Raw genomic sequence first — 18,879 nt, forward strand, 5'->3', positions numbered from 1 at the left:
CCCATGACCGACGAAAGGGTTTGAGTGGTCTGTTCAGGCAACCCTGCGAGTGTGACCACTTGATCCTTGCGTCGGCGGTTAGGCAAATTTGATGTCAGGAGATTGCAATAAAAATATATTGGAATAGTTTTACGGTATAAGGCCCCTAAACTCTTGGGCATCGTAGTGGAAAGTGAGCCGTGTATATGACGCGACTCAAGTGACCTCGCTCTTTTCGAAGGCTGGTCTCCGTCACAGTAACTCGTCCCTCAGGGATCGTCGTTAAATCTACTGACTTCCTTAGTGCAAACGCTGTTTCCAGCGATAGTCACGCTCATCGTGGACATGTGGTTGGTCTCCGTAACTCCGAACCAGTGGTTCATCTTGGTGAACTGCGTTGGCGACTTGCTCAGGTGTCGCGTATTATTGAGGTGGATGGTTAGGCTGGATTCAAATTTCGAGCACAGGCTGGAATGAGGCTGACTGTTGTCGTCGACCTTCTTGTTCCGGTGGTAGAAAGCCGGCGCCTCTTGCTACTCTCCGAGCTTTGATACAAGTTGAGTGGCGTAGCTCTTCATTGCGTTTCACGTTGCTTGTAAAATACGCAGCAGGGATGGTCGCTCGATGCCAGTCCTACGGCCAGCCCTAACGCTGGCGATACCAGAAATAGACAAGGTTGGCATCGCCCGTGTCCCGCGGGGTGGGTTCTCGGTACGGGATGTGTAGGAGGCCTGACTGTTTTCTCGTCTCGACTTGCAGCTGCAGGGACTTCACAACGTTTCGCACTTCCTCTTGCCGCGTCCTCGGAGTAGCGCCACCATCGACCTCAGCCTCCTTCGTGCGTCGACCGTAGGTAATGGCGATATCTTCGAGGAGTGACCTCATAAAGAGACTATGAAGTCTGACCACGTATTTTCACGCTTGGAACTGCGAGGCTCTCAAGGTAGCTTGTACGAAATGCACCTTTTGGCAGAGTTCTCGCGGAAACGATATTTGAGGTAAAATAGCAACGGACGCAATGGTAAGCAAACTGGCAATGTCATGAATGAGCGTGGTAGGATGACCGAACCTCTCTCGGATCATGTTCACCCGAACCGCGTAGCTGGCATCCTCCAGGTGCACATCAATGATTCGCTATGCCGGATAAGTACGATCTTAAACACGAAAACTTCTCAATGCCGGACAACTCGCAGTTCGTATGGGTGGTAATCTCGAAATTTCCCTAGAAGCCATGCTACTTGCGAATGTTACCGGAGTAAACGGGTGCCTGCAGCCTTGGTTGGGCAACTTGTTGTATCGGTGCTCAGAAACATGCTTGAGTGGAGACCTTGGGTTCGGTCACTAGGCTCCGGGTTGCGCTGTCTCCGCCCAAGCAGCAGAATTCAAAAGGAAGCGCACCGGGCTCATGGTGTTGTGGATTTTGTCGCGGTACTCGAGAGGTACGGTTACTTCCCGTCATACCCGTCACCGTCATTCATCATACCCCTCACTGTCGTTGACCGCAGCAAGTGCAGAGCCCTTCTCCTCCAGATCAAAAATTAACATGCAGGTTGGATGGCGAAGGATACTCGGCTTGTAGCGCTTCCGTGGCGGACGAGATGAGCCTTGTAGCAGTGGCTCGAAGTATGCCTCTGCTGCGTCGCAGTCGATCCCTCGTCGGTGTAGGACGCCAGTCTTCCCCAAGGTTTCACAGTCCACAATACGATGTTGAAGACATACTGACGTTAATCAGCTGCGCATGATGGCACTGGCACGGGCCCCTGCCTGTCACGTTCTCCACCTCTACGCTTTGTTCAGTTTCCATCTACCAGCGGCCGAAATTTTTCCCACTTTACGATACATGCTGACAGGGTTTTGTGGCTAAGAAGAAAAATCTACAGAGGCAAAGCGCGCACAAGTGAGAGCGCCTGTGAAAAGACTCCCGCGTTTTAATCAAGATTAGTTTAGGCTGGGGAAGAGAAAACAAAAACACCTCATTAGCAACAGTTAAACAACACAGAGCACACGATGGAGTGTAAAGGTTCACTTATTTTGAGGGCTTCCCCTTCCGCGTTTGGGGAAACGTGAAACCGACGCACGTGGAAACTGCGTAGATTCAGTGTCTCTTCCGAGCAACCAAAAAACTGTCAAACAATGCCGTACAACTTGGCGCGGTAACACATGTGCAGTAGCTGCCCCCCGTAACTCTCCCTTCATAACCACAGAAAGTTGTCCGCGAGTATATCACAACATGCCGGAAACAATTAGATTCGTGGGCTCGTTGTTTCTGACGTCATTTTATAAGACGCCAAGAGTGCAAAAAAAAAAATAACTCCGGAGCTCGAGTGCTGACTCAACTTGGAGCGCCTGAATTAAACTCTGGCTGATTAACTGCAGATAAGTGAGGAGTGGATGGTCCTCTGCATTTACGTTCTGCTTTGCTTTGACGCCATATTTGAACAGAATGTTCAACTTATCGACGAAAACCCCATTTACTTTCCTGTGCATGTTTCTTTTTTGATTTCATTTAGCTTTGCACAATTTTTAATTTTGTTCGCAGAGAAATATGTGTGCTTCAGTTCGTGTAGACGCGGTGAGCTTGACATTTCTGTCCCTCTCAGCGTTTTAAACCCTACATATTGACGCGAAATAAGTTTGCACATGTTGACACGGGACCATTAAGGCGAGAACGACGAAGTTCATGGTTGCGCGCGGGCTCTCCGAGGACCAGCCATCGCCAAAGGCAGACGTTTTTTGCCAATCTGTATTTTGCCAAACTGTTTTAGTTGTAATAGCTGGGTGACATTTCTGGTGGACGTGCGGGGTTCGGTCGATGTTAGGATCTCCGGAGCATACCACAGACCTAAGCCCGGCGAGTAGTTCAGCCGAGCTTACCCCTGTGCAGGTACGTGCCAGCCGACGTCTCCAGGGACTCCAGCCACAGCACGGTCTGCTACCCGAACGAACTAGAATGAGACGAACCAACCACCTCCTGCCACTCCTGCAGCATGGCACGTTGTCGTCAATCACATCCGGATGCCGAAGCTGTTCCACGGAAGTGCTTCAGAGGACGCCGACAACTGGCTTAACCCTTTTGACCGGGTTGCCAACCCTCAACGACTGGAACCACGAGCGTAAGCTACGCTACGTGTACTTCGCTCTTGAAGATTCCGCGAAAACATGGTTTGAGAACCACGAGGTAACATTGACGTCATGGGACGAATTTCGTAGGCAGTTCCTCAATGCCTTCGCCAGGGCGGACAGGAAGGAGAGGGCGGTGTTAGCGTTGGAGGCAAGAATTCAAGGCCCGAATGAGCGAGTGACGGCGTGCGTAAAAGACATGAATCAGCTTTTCAGACACCCGTACCCTTCTATGACTGAAACAAAGAAGGTGCGCCATCTCATGCGTGGCATCAACGAGGAAATCTCTGCTGGCCTCATTCGAAATCCGCCAACGACACTTGCAGAGTTCCATGACGAAGCCACTACTATGGAAAAGGCCCTTCAGCAGCGGGCCAGGCAAAACAACCGCGACGCCGTGATTTCAAGGGAGCTCTCTGCCGTTACCCTCGGTAACGACGTTGGCGCCTTGCGAGAACTCATCAGGGCTGTCGTCAAGGAGGAACTGCAGAAGATTCAGACGACCACAGCCCCTGTGGAACAACTTTCCATTGCGGAAATGGTGCGCGCCGAGGTCCGACAGGCCATCCATGTTCCCAGACAGTACGAGGTACCACAGCAGGGACCGCACGCCGAAATGAGTTACGCTGAAGAAGTACGCCATCCGCCACCCTCAAAAGCGTGCAGCATGGTACACCCCACTCAACAAATGGGCGTAAGCATAAGGCCGCCTCGCAGCCCACCGCACATCGCCGAAGCAAGGAATAAGAGGAGCGACGTCTGGCGCACCACTGACTGCAAGCCCCTTTGTTTTTATTGTGGTGAAGCCGGACACATCTACAGAATGTGTCCTTATCGTCATGTGGGGCTCCGTGGATTCTCGCCGAAAGCAGCTCGTCCACGACCTGGTGGGAGGCCGCCGGGAATAGGGAGTCTCGTCGCAAATCGTCGCAATGTTTATCAGCGATGGCCGGAGCCCCGTTCGTCGTCTCCTGCTAGTTACAGGTCACAATCACCAAGCCAAGCCTTTACTCGCGGCGCTCTGAGACGCCACTCGCCTAGCCCGGCGGGTCGGGAAAACTGAGTTCAGTTACCTCCGGAGGTGAGGCCGCTGACGATGACCGCACGCAATATCCTAAACTACGACGACAACGACGAAAACAAAACGATGCAGACGTACAGATGGAGTCGAACACCTTACGAGAGGTAGTAACGTCGAACATTCCCGTCACCGTGGACGACAAAGAAATACCGGCGTTAATCGACACTGGAGCGGACACCTCAGTTATGATTATGGACATTGCCTGCAAGCTGAAGAAAGTTTCTACGGAGTGGACTGAGTCGCAGATTTCAACTGCAGGAGGTCATGTGCTAACCCCAGTAGGAAGATGCACAGCGCGAGTGAGCATTCGTGGGTTTACGTAGCTCGGAGATTTCGTTAGCCTCCCAAGCTGTTCGAGGGACCTAATTCTTGGAATGGACTTTCCACAGGGTAATGCAGCTGTGATTAACTTACAAAAGTCGCGGGTAACGTTTTCGACGGCGCAGGTCTTATCAGAGAGCAGCACTGACGACACGTATGCCAACGCCTTGAGGATTGTTGACGAGAACATCACGGTGCCGCCAAGGAGCAGCTTATTGACCCTCGTCACCTGCGACGCATTCGACGGCTATGAGGGTATTTCCATCATCATCATCATCATTTATTTTTCCTTAAGGACCCCTGTCGGGGTATTACATAAGGGGGGGGTTACAGAAGATAAGGATAGAAACAAAGATATGGTTACAATTTCTTACAAGACTCAGCCTGTGGATTCGCATTAAAAATAAAAAAATAAAACAACAACAACAACAAGAGGCACACTGAATAGAATGCAAAGCAAATCAGCAGAACAGTCACAATGTGAGACGGCAATCGCAAAAGAATGAAGGCACAGTATGGTCATTGTAAGGTTAGGGTTTAAGGTGATCAGTAAGCAGCTGCTTGAAGATAATGGGGTTGCGCTCATTGACAACTCTATCTGGTAAATTGTTCCACTCTATAATGGCGCTAGGCAAAAACGATTGATTAAAGGCAAATATACCGCTGCTGCTCGAAAGACACATCTGCATTGCCCGGGGCCATGTTCGAATAAAGCATAAGTGCTCGCAAGTTTTGTTCACAAACTTCAGCCATGAGTATCAGCACGTTCCTCAAGGTAAAGCTGTGGCATTTCTGAACAACATTGCTGGCTTCTCCGATATCGGCAAGGTACAAGTGACTTCACCGGATACAACTCACGCTAGCCTGAATACCCGCTTTCACATTAATGCTGACTTAGCAGATGTACAGAAGGATCTGCTGCTGGGTCTACTGACAGAATTCTCCGGCCGTTTTTCCACGGAATCCTAAGTCCAGCGCACTTCCGTTAAGCAACACCGGATCGTTACAGAGGAGTCGGTGCGGCCTGTTCGTCAGCATCCGCATCGCGTGTCACCTTCGGAGGCCATTAAGCGTAAAGTTCAAGAAATGCTAAATGATGACGTCATCCAGCCGTCGACAAGTTCGTGGGCGTCACCTGTCGTACTAATATAAAAGAAAGACAACACACTCCGCTTCTGCGTTGACTACAGACGGCTTAACCGAGTCACCAAATGCGCCGTTTATCCCCTGCCACGGATGGATGACGCTTTGGACCGTCTGCGTCATGCTCAGTTCTTTACTTCCTTAGACCTAAAGTCAGGCTACTGGCAAATCGAAGTTGACGAGCGTGACCGAGAAAATACCGCCTTCGTGACTCCTGATGGACTGTACGATTTTAAAGTACTGCCTTTTGGTCTCTGTTCCACTCCTGGTACGTTCCAACGAATGATGGACACCATACTCATTGGACTAAAGTGGCAGACGTGTCTAGTGTACCTGGACGGCGTTGTTGTGTTTTCCAGCACGTTCGACATTTCACCCGGCTATAACATCTCGCCCGGCTACGAAGTGTCTTTACCGCAATACGCAAGGCCAACGTCACCATCAAGCCTGAAAAATGTTACTTTGGCTTCCAGGAACTCAAGTTTCTAGGCCACGTGGTCAGCTCCCAAGGAGTACGACGAGACCCAGAAAAACTCGCTGCCATTGCCGAGTTTCCTCGTCCTAAAGACAAAAGAGCTGTTCAGCGGCTCCTGGGCCTCTGCGCTTACTACCGCCGTTTCGTTGAAGGCTTCTCAAGGATTGCTGAACCATTCACGAGACTGACGCGACAAGATGTGCCCTTTGCGTGCACGGAATGCCAAGAGCAGGCCTTCACCGAATTGCGTAAACGCCTTCAATCCGCTCCAGTGCTGGCGCATTTTGATGACACCGCAGCAACGTAGGACTCGGGGCCATTCTGGTTCAATGGCAAGATGGCGCAGAACGTGTAATTGCGTACACGAGTCGTAGTCTGGCAAAAGCAGAAGCTAATTATTCAACGACCGAAAAGGAATGCTTAGCAGTCGTGTGGGCCATCAGCAAGTTCCGACCCTCCTTATACGGCCGGCCATTTCGAGTGATCCGTGATCACCAGTCGCTCTGCTGGCTTGCCAATCTACGAGACCTGTCAGGTCGCCTCGTTCGTTGAAGCCTCCACCTCCAGGAATACGACATAACTGTTGGCAGAGACCCGACCATAAGCATAGCGACGCTGACTGCTTGTAACGTTCTCCTATTCCCTTGACATCGTCCGACTTGAAGCTAGATTTGCCGTTTCTTGGAGTCCTCGACGTGGTGCGCATGGCTTACTACCAACGTGCAGACTCTGAGGTGCTTCCCGTCATCCGATATCTCGAGGGAGCTGACGTTGTTGTCCCACGCCCACTTTCACGAGGATTGACGTCGTACTGCCTGCGAAACGATGTCCAGTACAAGCAAAATTTCGAGAACAGCCAGAAAACATTCCTTCTCGTCGTTCCGACGGCACTGCGCGAGGAAGTTTTACAGGCGTGTCACGACGATCCCTGTGCCGGCCACTTAGGCTTCGCGAGGACATTAGCGCGCATACGGCAAAAATACTGCTGGCCACACCTATTTTCGTCCGTTCAGCGCTATGTGCGAACGTGCTGTGACTGCCAGAGGCGTAAAGTTCCACCCGCCAAGCCTGCCGGCCTCCTTCAGCCTTTGGATCCGCCCCTGGCGCCATTCCGGCAAGTGGGAATGGACCTTCTTGGGCCGTTCCCCACGTCCTCCTTGCAAAATAAGTGGATAATCGTGGCAACTGGCTATTTAACTCGCTATGCGGAGACGAAAGCTGCGCCGCGGGGAACCGCTACTGAAGTCGCCAGCTTCTTCGTCCACAGCATCGTGCTTCGTCATGGCGCACCCGCTGTACTCCTTACTGACCGCGGTGCAGCGTTTACAGCGGAGTTATTGGAACAAGTCGTCACGCTGACGCACACCGACTACCGAAAGACCGCAGCCTATCATCCCCAAACTAACGGCTTAACAGAGCGCCTAAACAGAACATTAGCCGACATGTTCTACATGTACATTGATGTGGAACACAAAACATGGGATTAAATTTTGCCACACGTCACGTTTGCTTACAATACCGCTGTGCAGGAGACCACCGAGGTCACACCATTCGAGCTTGTTTACGGACGTCGCGTTACAACCCCCTTAGACGCCGTGCTCCCGGTGGACCACGGAACCACAAAAAATGACACCACTGAAGATTTTGTCGAGAAAGCCGAGGAAGCTCGCCAGCTTGCTCGGAATCGCATCAGCACCCAGCAGAATACCGACGCCTACTGTTACAACCGGACCCGACGGAATTTCCAGTACTTACCAGGTGACCGCGTGTGGGTGTGGACACCTATCCGACACCGTGGGCTCTAAGAGAAATTGTTGCTCTTCTACTTCGGCCCCTACGAAGTTGTACGCCACCTCAGCGATGTGAACTACGAGGTGGTGCCTTAAAGCTCTGATCCTCGTTCGAACCAACGCCGTCCCCATGTTGAAGTCGTCCACGTAGAACGGATGAAGCCGTACTACGCACGCCCGGGCTAAGCAACCCTCACAAACCGCTTCACCATTGTGTACATTCCTGTATGTTTTTTTTTGTCTTTTCGTGTTGGCACTCTTGCCCATAGTGCGCGCCCACTGCCCTTGAAGCGACCGCGCCGGTCGCTTTTGAGAGGGGAGCAATGACGCGAAATAAAATTGCACGCGCTGACACGGGACCCTTAAGGCCAGAACGACGAAGTTCGTGGTTGCGCGCGGGCTCTCCGAGGACCAGCCATCGCTAAAAGCAGGCGTTTTTTGCCAATCTGTATTTTTCCAAACTGTTTGAGTTGTAATATCTGGGTGACAATATAAACCATTATCTACCGTTCTGTTTCTGGACCGCGAAGTATGCTTCCTGTATTCTAGAAACCAGGTGCAGCGGTGGCGTAGAGGTAGAACACCCGCCTCGCTGCAAGTGGTCCGTGGTTTGAAACCCGGTGCCGCGCAATTTTCCACCGGATTAAAAAAAAAATCCGCGTGTTGACAAAATTGCATACACAGGCCTGGAGTGTGGCCTCATCCCGGTGACCAGAACCGGTAACGCACTCCCTCACCAGAGCAGGATTGGCCACCCTGATGCAGTACTTGGCCACAACCTCCTATATGAGCACAACAATCAAACCCCGGCCCTCAGTCCCCAGCAGCTGCGAAGCAACTGACCACGGCGGCGGTCAGACCTGCGACGCAGCACAGGGTGCTAAGAATCCCTGGCTCCGGACAGGCCGCGCCTTTGGAATACGAACCTGACTGCATTTAACGCTAGAACGTTATCTAGTGAGGCGAGTCTAGCAGTGCTATCGGAGCAATTAGTGGGCAGTTAATAGGATATAATAGGGCTCAGTGAAGTAAGGAGGCCAAAATAAGCATATACACTGCTAAAAAGTGGGCACGTCCTGTGCTACCGGGGCTTAGCGGAGAGACGAGAACTAGGAGTCGGATTCCTGATTAATAACAATATAGCTGGTAACATACAGGATATCTAAAGCATTAACGAGAGGGTGGCAGGTCTTGTTGTGAAACTTAATAAGAGGTACAAAATGAAGGTTGTGCAGGTATACGACCCCACATCCAGTCATGATTATCAAGAAGTTGAAAGCTTCTATGAAGACGTGGAATGGGCGATGGGTAGAGTGAAAACAAACTGCACTATGCTAATGGGCGACATCAATGCCAAGGTAGGCAAGAAGCAGCCTGCAGACAAGGCAGTGGCGGAATATGGCATAGGCATTAGGAATAGCAGGGGAGAGTTATTAGTAGAGTTTGCGGAACAGACTAATATGCGGTAATGAATACCTTCTTCCGCAAGCGGGATAGCCGAAAGTGAACATGGAGGAACCCGAACGGCGAGACTAGAAATGAAATAGACCTCATACTCTGCGCAAACCCTGGCATCATACAAGATGTGGACGTGCTCAGCAATGTGCGCTGCAGTGACCATAGGATTGAAAAAACTCGAATTAGCCTAGACCAGAGGAGGAAACGGAAGAAACTGGTACATAAGAAGCCGATCAATGAGTTAGCGGTAAAAGGGAAAATGTAAGAATTCCAGATCAAGCTACAGAACAGGCATTCAGCTTTAACTCAGGAAGAGGATCTTCGTGTTGAAGCAATGAACGACAATATTGTGGGCATCATAAAGGAGTGTGCAACAGAAGTCAGTGATAACTCCGCTAGACAGCATACCAGTAAGCTATCGAGAAGACGAAAGATCTGATCAAGAAACGCCAATGTATGAAAGTCTCTTACCCTACAGCTAGAATAGAACTGGCAGAACATTCTAAGTTATTCAACAAGCGTAAGACAGCTGACATAACGAAGTATAATATGGATAAAATTCAACAGGCTCTCAGAAATGGACGAAGCCTAAAAGCAGTGAAGGTGAAACTAGGAATTGGCAAGAATCAGATGAATGCGTTAAGAGGCAAAGCCGGCAATATCATTACTAATATGGATTAGATAGTGCAAGTGCCTGAGGAGTTCTATAGAGATTTATACAGTACCAGTGGAACCCACGAAGATAATGGAAGAGAGACTTGTCTAGAGGAATTCGATATCCCACAGGTAATGCCGGAAGAAGTAAAGAAAGCCTTGGGAGCTATGCAAAGGGGGAAGGCAGCTGGGGAGGATGAGGTAACAGCAGATTTGTTGAAGGAAGCTGCGCAGATTGTTCTAGAGAAACTGGCCACCCTGTATACGCAATGCCTCATGAGCTCGAGCCTACCGAAATCGTGGAAGAACCCTAACAATCCTAATCCTTAAGAAAGAGGATGCCAAAGACTTGAAAAATTATAGAGCGATCAGCTTTCTATTAGTTGCCTACGAACTATTTACTAAGGTAATCGCAAATAGAATGAAGAACACTTTAGACTTCTGTCAAGCAAAGGACCAGGCAGAATTCCGTAAAGGCTACTCAACAATTGACCATATTCGCAGTATTAATCAGATAAAAGAGCAATGTGCGGAATTTAACCAAACCTTATATATAGCTTTCAGTGATTACGAGAAAGCGTTTCATTCGGTCGAAACCTAAGCAGTCATGGAGGCATTACGGAATCAGGGTGTAGACGAGCCGTATGTAAAAATACTGAAATATATCTACAGCGTTCCACAGCCACCGTGTCCTCTATAAAGAAAGCAACAACATCCCATTAAAGAAAGGTGTCAGGCAGGGAGATACGATCTTTCCAATGCTATTCACATCGTGTTTAGAGGAGGTATTCAGTGACCTGGATTAGGAAGAATTGGGAATAAAAGTTAATGGAGAATGCCTTAGTAACTTGCGATTCGATGATGATATTGCCTTGCTTATTAACTGAGGGGACCAATTGCAATGCATGCTCACTGACCTGGAGAGGCTGAGCAGAAAAGTGGGTCCAAAAATTAATCTGCAGGACACTAAAGTAATGTCTAAAAGTCTCGGAAGAGAAGAGCAATTTACAATTGGCAGCGAGGCTCTCAAAGTGGTAGGGGAATACATCTACTTAGGGCAGGTAGTGACGTAGGATCCGGATGATGAGACGGAAATAATCAACAGAATAAGAATGGGCTAGGGCGCGTTTGGAAGGCATTCTCATATAATCAACAGCAGGTTGACATTATCCCTCAAGAGAAAAGTGTATAACAGCTGTGTCTTACCAGTACTCACCTACGGGCAAAAACCTGGCGGCTTATGAAACGGGTTCTACTTAAATTGAGGACGACGCAAAGAGCTATGGAAAGAATGATGGGTGTAACGTTAAGGGATAAGAAAAGAGCAGATTGGGTGAGGGAACAAACGCCAGGTAATGATATCTTAGTTGAAATCAAGAAAAAGAAATGAGCATGGGCCGGACATGTAATGAGGAGGGAAGATAACCGATGGTCATTAAAGGTTACGAACAGGATTCCAAGGGAATGGAAGCGTAGCAGGGGGTTGCAGAACGTTAGGTGGGCGGATGAGATCAAGAAGTTTGCAGGGACGACACGGGCACAATTAGTACAAGACCGGTGTTGTCGGAGAAGTATGGTAGGGGCCTTTGTTCTGCAGTGGGCGTAACCAGGCTGCTGCTGCTGATGATGATGATGATTCTAGAAACCGCACCTTTACATCGTGCCAACAGCAGAACTAAGTATGAAGAGCACATAGAGAACCATTATCTGCCGTTATTTTTCTGAATCACGAAGTATGCTTCCTCTATTCTAGAAACCGCACCTTTACATCGTGCCAACAGCGGAACTAAGTAACAAGAGCACATAGAGAACCATTATCTGCCGTTATTTTTCTGAACCACGAAGTATGCTTCCTCTATTCTAGAAACCGCGGCTTTACATCCTGCCAACAGCAAAACTAAGTAACAAGAGCACATAGAGAACCACTATCTGCCGTTCTTTTTCTGAACCACGAAGTATGCTTGTATTCTAGAAACCGCACCTTTACATCGTGCCAACAGCAGAACTAAGTAACAAGAGCACATAGAGAACCATTATCTGCCGTTATTTTTCTGAACCACGAAGTATGCTTCCTCTATTCTAGAAACCGCAGCTTTACATTGTGCCAACAGCAGAACTAAGTAACAAGAGCACATAGAGAACCATTATCTGCCGTTATTTTTCTGAACCACGAAGTATGCTTCCTATATTCTAGAAACCGCAGCTTTACATTGTGCCAACAGCAGAACTAAGTAACAAGAGCACATAGAGAACCATTATCTGCCGTTATTTTTCTGAACCACGAAGTATGCTTCCTCTATTCTAGAAACCGCAGCTTTACATTGTGCCAACAGCAGAACTAAGTAACAAGAGCACATAGAGAACCATTATCTGCCGTTATTTTTCTGAACCACGAAGTATGCTTCCTCTATTCTAGAAACCGCAGCTTTACATTGTGCCAACAGCAGAACTAAGTAACAAGAGCACATAGAGAACCATTATCTGCCGTTATTTTTCTGAACCACGAAGTATGCTTCCTCTATTCTAGAAACCGCAGCTTTACATTGTGCCAACAGCAGAACTAAGTAACAAGAGCACATAGAGAACCATTATCTGCCGTTATTTTTCTGAACCACGAAGTATGCTTCCTCTATTCTAGAAACCGCAGCTTTACATCGTGCCAACAGCAGAACTAAGTAACAAGAGCACATAGAGAACCATTATCTGCCGGTATTTTTCTGAACCACGAAGTATGCTTCCTCTATTCTAGAAACCGCACCTTTACATCGTGCCAACAGCAGAATTAAGGAACAAGAGCACATAGCGATAATTTTTGCGAACGTCGAAGGGCTAGGAAGAGAAGCGGCTACAAACACGCCAAGATATGCGCGCCGAGCAAACAAGGCGAGCGAAGGTCTTGCACTCCTACGGCAGTGTCGTTCCCCCCGTCAGAGTCAACGTAGTTTGATAGTTTATGTGCAGGCGCAGCAATGTTTTCGCGGCACCGTTTAGCTAAGGAACACCGAGCCAGTTAGCACTTCAACTGCATAAACCTGTAGCAGTAGTTTGAAATTTATAAACACGTTGTTGTACCGAAATGTTCTCAATTGTAATAGAACAGAGCCACGTCACTATCACAACATGCCGGAAACAGACATTCGCGGTTTGGCTGTCTGCGTGAATATCTTGCAGCAGACATTGTTATTGTCAAAATCATGGGCCCTATAACGTAAAACTACTCCAATATGTTCTTATTCCAATCCCCTGACGTCAAATTTGCGCAAACGTGGACGCAAGCATCGCGCGGTCACCAGCACGATTTTCTTAACAGACCTATCAAACGACCTCCTCGTTCACAGGAGGTGTTGGCTTGAAAAACGAATTGCATTGCCTACGCTGAGCTGGTTGTCCTATCTAATTGGTTAAGAAGAAGCGAGGAGGAAACTCAAGTGGAGAAGAATTTGATGGGGCGGAGCCACTGCACTGAAAGTCCATAACGGCATAAAGAGCGTGGTGTCGGCGTTTGCGATTGGTCCGCTTTTTTTGCTTAGCTTGCGTTGGCTGGTCGAAAATCGCGGCGGCATTCAACAGAAGCTTGAGAATGACGCTAAAACAGATCCTCAGCAAAGAAGGGTTGGCAGAACGGGGTCCTAAACGTGCCCAAAGTCCTCAAAAACGTTCAACGGCCACGCAAAAAGCTTTATTATACGCAAATAAACCAATGCTCTCAGGCAGGTGCGACTAGATAGTGCCTGAGAGATCGGCGGCAGCCATCTTCTATTCATTTTGGGACGGGGCAGCCTGCACCTATTCAGAAGAAAATTCAGTTTCGTTCAGCATATTATTGAACCTTTAACGCGTGCACGTCATTTTGACGCTGTGACTTTTTGAGGTTTTGCGACGTCCCGTGACAGGCAGGCGAAGTGGGTGTCACCCGAAAACTTTTGACAATTAACTGAGGGCTAATGCTGAAATGGCGTCGAAATCAGAAACAACTATTTTTCTTTTGCTCGGTCAAATCATGCATAACCAGTGTGTACACTTGATATAAAAGATGGAGATATCGCGGTTTTCGTGACGTCGCGGGACAGACACGTGAAGTGCGGGTGGTCCAAAAAACTTTTTCACCAAAGGCGGAGGGCTGATTGCAGAAATGGAATAGAAAAGTTTGGAATAGGTTTACGTTATAGCACCCAATGATTACCACAAAGTATTGTCTGCCACATACTCAAGTATTGTGTACTATTATGCAGTCACGTTGTGAAAGCGTTGCTTAACTATAGGGTGACGTTTCACTACAGTGCAGGAACTATCCGCTTCACGCCAGCGTTGTTAAGCGCGCTGTTAAGCGCGCTGCCATGCGCTATAGAAAACTAAATCTGTTTACCTGCGAAGGGCGGAATGATGAAACATAATACGTAAAAATAATGCACAAGAAAATATTGTCATACACTAAGATTTCCGGCATGCTTTATAGAAACAACTGGCATTTAATACAACTATCCTGCTGCTGCGCATGTCCTAGTCACAGAGGGTATAAATTTATTTGGGCTACTAAGACTTTGCCTTCTTTGTGCTCATGGATAACTTTTGTTCTAACATATACTCAGAATACGTGAATAAACGTGGCGTCACTAAAGAGAAAAAAAAAACGCATGTAGACAAATCACAAGTAAGGCATGGTCATGCAAATATGATCTAAGGTATGAAGTCCATACGATATAATCTATGCTGGCTTTAGTCTTGTCCTGGAAGTTTGCAATAGCGGTTCAGCTAGCACGTTTATGATGGTTAGTACATAGCTTCATAGTTGAGGTTTGAGCTTTTTCTTCACCTTTCAAGCTTCCAAAAATTTTCTGGCATTCAAAATTCTTTATTTCAATAAAAAACAGCGTTACTAATGCAACCATTCACAGCTATTATGTATGTGTTCACCATCGCACTGTCCTCTGCGTGTGGAAAAGTTGCACTTGATATAGCCAGTAAATGGCAATGCTAAGAAGCAAAAGCCACGTGAACATCGGAAGCCACAAGGCCCAGGATCGGACAAAATCCGCATACTGACCATCATTCTCGTGCGAGCCGAACTGTCGCAGCGTCTGAGTTACCACTACTAGTAGAGAACTGCTGGGCTAGTTGGTGATCTTGCATACTAAAATGATTTTGCGCCAAAAAGCAACGCACACAAGGTGTGTGTTGTTTTTTGGCACAAAATCTTTTCAGTATACCACTACTAGTTTTGCTCGGAAACTGCGTTCCCCACCAAGCTGCCGTACACGGCTAATCTCGCTGCGGTAGAATCAAAGCGCTGCGGTGAAGGCGACGTCACACGGAAGCCGGCCACTGAACAAACCGGGCCCTATCGCCTCGCACCACGTCGCGACGTGACGCCTCGGCGGCGGATCAGCTCAGGCTGACGGCGGCTCGGAAGAGCGCGAAAGGAGACGCGTCGCTTACCTTTGCAGTGCCTGGCGGCGTGCCGCTGTCCCCCGCAGTTACTCAGCAGGCCGGGGGTCCTACGCCACCCGGGGTCGGCCTTGCAGAGCTCTCGGCCTGGACCTTGGAACGCCGCTGCTGCTGCTGCCGCCTCCGCCGCCAACACGGTACGTCGCGAGACTCTCGCACGAGCCGGGGCCGCCTCTTCCTCTTCGACGTGCTAGGCTCGTTGGTTTGCTTGCTCGCTCATTCCGTGTAGCGTGACGCTTACCCACTACCGAGATTTCACTCACTCACACGCGTGTCAATATCCGTATTTTTAACCATCCGAATCACGGTAGCCCCGCCCCTCCCCCCTCCAAAGTACGCGCCACAACTATTCCGCTGAACAGCCCCAACCACTTGGATGTGAAAGTGGGACAGAGCTAATTATTGTGCAGTTTGCCCGGTGACGTAGCTTCGTGAATTTTTCTGTTGTACTGCCACGCTCGAGGAGGAGAAATAAACATTTATTTTCGAGAGGGAAAAAATTATGGGAATGGAGCGGTGCAGGGTGGGTCCCTATTCAAAGACTCCCAACCCAACACAACCTTGTCCAAACTCGAGAACGCGTCTTTGATGCCGGTTGAGGCTGCTGTCATTAAAATGTCGGCGATATGCAAAAACTATCGGGTACTTAGATCTTAATGAACTCAAAATTTGGTGGACACTTAAGCTTCGCCTTTAAGAGTGTAACACCATAGCATTCAAACATCTCTAACTTCTTCTCACACATTCTGGCAACTGCAGCTAATGCACCCGTAATACCGACCGCGAAGCTCTGCCGGCGTCCGCTATGCACACGCAAGCTTTCTGATAGGCACGCGGCCTCTTGCGTGGGTTGCGCGGTCCGATTCCTGAGGTAGTGCACAGCGTGGAGAAAAACAAATATTAGCCCAATTTCAGGTTTCTGATATTGTTTCGCGCTTTCAATAATTATATATGAGAATCATTATGATAAAAGGCGTGCTTTGTTGTTGTTTTCTTACGTGACATTTGTTGGTGGCCTGTCATTCTCGAACTTACGAGGATTAACTTTATCACGAATATGAGACAAGGAATAAGCAAATCTAGTAATAGAATGGTGTGGCAATATAACCCGCGTACACCCCGTGCCCTCTAGCAAGGCGTGGCACACATGTATACATATATATATATATATATACATATGCGGTACTTTTCGCTCATGGAACACTTTGCCCACGCCGTGACTGACACCGTATTTTTGGCGACATGGGGCCCTTGGCTCTATTGTGATACAGCCAGAGTCTCATAATCAGAGCATGGTATAAGATCGGAAAAGCCGAAAAGGGAATTTATTGCATTCTGGAAATAATACAAAAATTTGCAAGTGACAATCTTCAGCGGGCCTGCGCTTCTAGTTTCTGGAGAAAAAAGATTTGATTAACAAAAGGACACCAAGTTTGGGGAGGAATTAAAATGAATTCGAATGGCAATGCACATGCTTCTTCTTGGGCTATTACATTTCAATGTTGGGCAATGGTTTTCGAAGCCGAAATTAAAATAAAATGAGAGAAAAGACAAAGAGTAAATTCGAGAAAGAAGATGGAAAGACTAGTCATCGTTCACATTTTACTCTTGTATCTCCAAGGGTTCATCCCCTGGTGATGTCTCCTAAATGCATCGGAATCACGCATGGTGGGACACTAAACTGAAGAAACCACATCTAAAAGGTCCCGTCTAAGGCACGTAGTGCCAAGGGTTGGTTGCGTAAGATCAGTAAACGACGATATTGGGAGCGAAGACATACATTATTTAGGATATACAAAAGTATGTCCGACCCATCATGGAATTTGGGCGCGTCTTCTTTTCCGGCAACGGAGCTTATAAAATGCAGCCTCTGATTTTATTAAAAAGGGAATCTCTGTGATTGTGCCTTGAGCCCCCTAAGTTTGTTGCAAACAACATTCTGTACATGAATGCGCGAAGGCCCTGTTTATAAAGTAGATTCAGAATCCTTACAGTCGAAACGTACCTAAAACTTTACGATTCTTTTAAAGAAAACCTTATATGTTTTCATTATTAACCAAGTTAGTTTTTTAAGAATCACTTGTACAGTCACTGCTAAAACCATTGCATGTGCAAATTCAACGTGTTCAACCAACAGGTCAATCCGCGATACACATAGAATTTGACGATATTTTTCCCTCAAATGCTAAACTAATGCCATGCCAATAAATAAATGGCTAATAACTAGATTAGCTTTCTCGCCAGGAAATAAGTAATAGCCACTGATGCTTCACTGTCTGAAGAGAAGGCCAGGCTCAGGAATTTTTTCTCATTCTCTTTATTGATCCTTTTCTATTCGCCTGCGCGTTTACAAGCCTGTTTTGATACCAGAATTATCAGCTAACCTTCTAGCGGCGCGTAAACTTCCCGCTAATCAATCGTTAGCTCTCGTAGTTACAGATTCTCTATTGGCTTGTGTGTCGCTTTCCAGGGCAACAAATACAGCCATTTAATGTAAGTTTTGTAATTTAGTCACTACAATTAAAAAAAAGAATTATTTGCTGTGTATTCCTTGTCAACGCGCTTTATGCTTAAACGATATGTCAGAATTATTAGCCAGAAAGTCTTTAAGTGGACCTTTGGCACCTGTTTTAGCGGATACAGCTTACGTCACTGCAACAAGATACAGAAAATTTCATTTGCGAAATTATTTAAGCAAACTATCGCTGATACCATCCAGACTTTCAGCGTCACGGCTTTTCCTGGAATAAACAGTAGTGTCCTTCTCGGCGATTGGAAGTCACCCACAGGAGACTACGCTGTCGCTTCCCGTAACTGATATAAAACTGGTCTAACAACGTGTTCTCTGTGCCACAATTGTAAGGAAATTGAATCAGTGGACTACTACTTTTTACGGTGGAGGCGATATTCGCACCAGAGGAAGATATTACTCGAAGCTCCACTCTGTAAAGTTGCATTAGGGTTGAGTACACCAGTGTTATAATCTCTGGACCTCGTCACTAAGCAGTAGTCACAGAGACTTTTCCTCCGCAGTATCTGATTATTTATCTGAAAGAAAACAATTGCCCTGCTAATTATTGTATCTTTATTCTAGATATCAAATCCGAATTATTTGACCTAAATTCGTTTCTTTAAATTCATTATTTACATTAATTTATTCTTGATTGTAGCCTCTTTTGACATTCACCTTTCAGTTAGTCTGACTGCTCACTCACAAACTAGTCTAGTTGCTGCAACATCTCCTTTTTTATTCTTGTTTTTTTATTTTGCGTTCATCGTTTGAAATAAGAATTTACACAAGTTATGCCATCATGGGCCTATACCCATTAGTGGTTGCGAGCCATGGCAAAAGTTCATCATCATCATCACCTTCATCCTTTATTTTTCTACTTACTTGTGAGAGGGCATGCATA

At 47.5% G+C, this 18,879-nt stretch overlaps 1 protein-coding gene across 1 annotated transcript in view; it reads right to left on the reverse strand.

Annotated features, from left to right (window-relative positions):
- LOC135897909 (uncharacterized) overlaps positions 1–15,634 on the reverse strand; it is a 433,838-nt gene extending 418,204 nt beyond the window's left edge. The window contains exon 1 of the mRNA XM_065426601.2: positions 15,458–15,634. The gene's annotated coding sequence lies outside the window, so the exon portion shown is untranslated. The remainder of the gene's footprint in view (positions 1–15,457) is intronic.
- Between the last annotated feature and the right edge of the window lie 3,245 nt (positions 15,635–18,879).

The sequence above is a fragment of the Dermacentor albipictus genome, chromosome 2 (assembly GCF_038994185.2).
Source record: "Dermacentor albipictus isolate Rhodes 1998 colony chromosome 2, USDA_Dalb.pri_finalv2, whole genome shotgun sequence".
NCBI lineage: Eukaryota > Metazoa > Arthropoda > Arachnida > Ixodida > Ixodidae > Dermacentor > Dermacentor albipictus.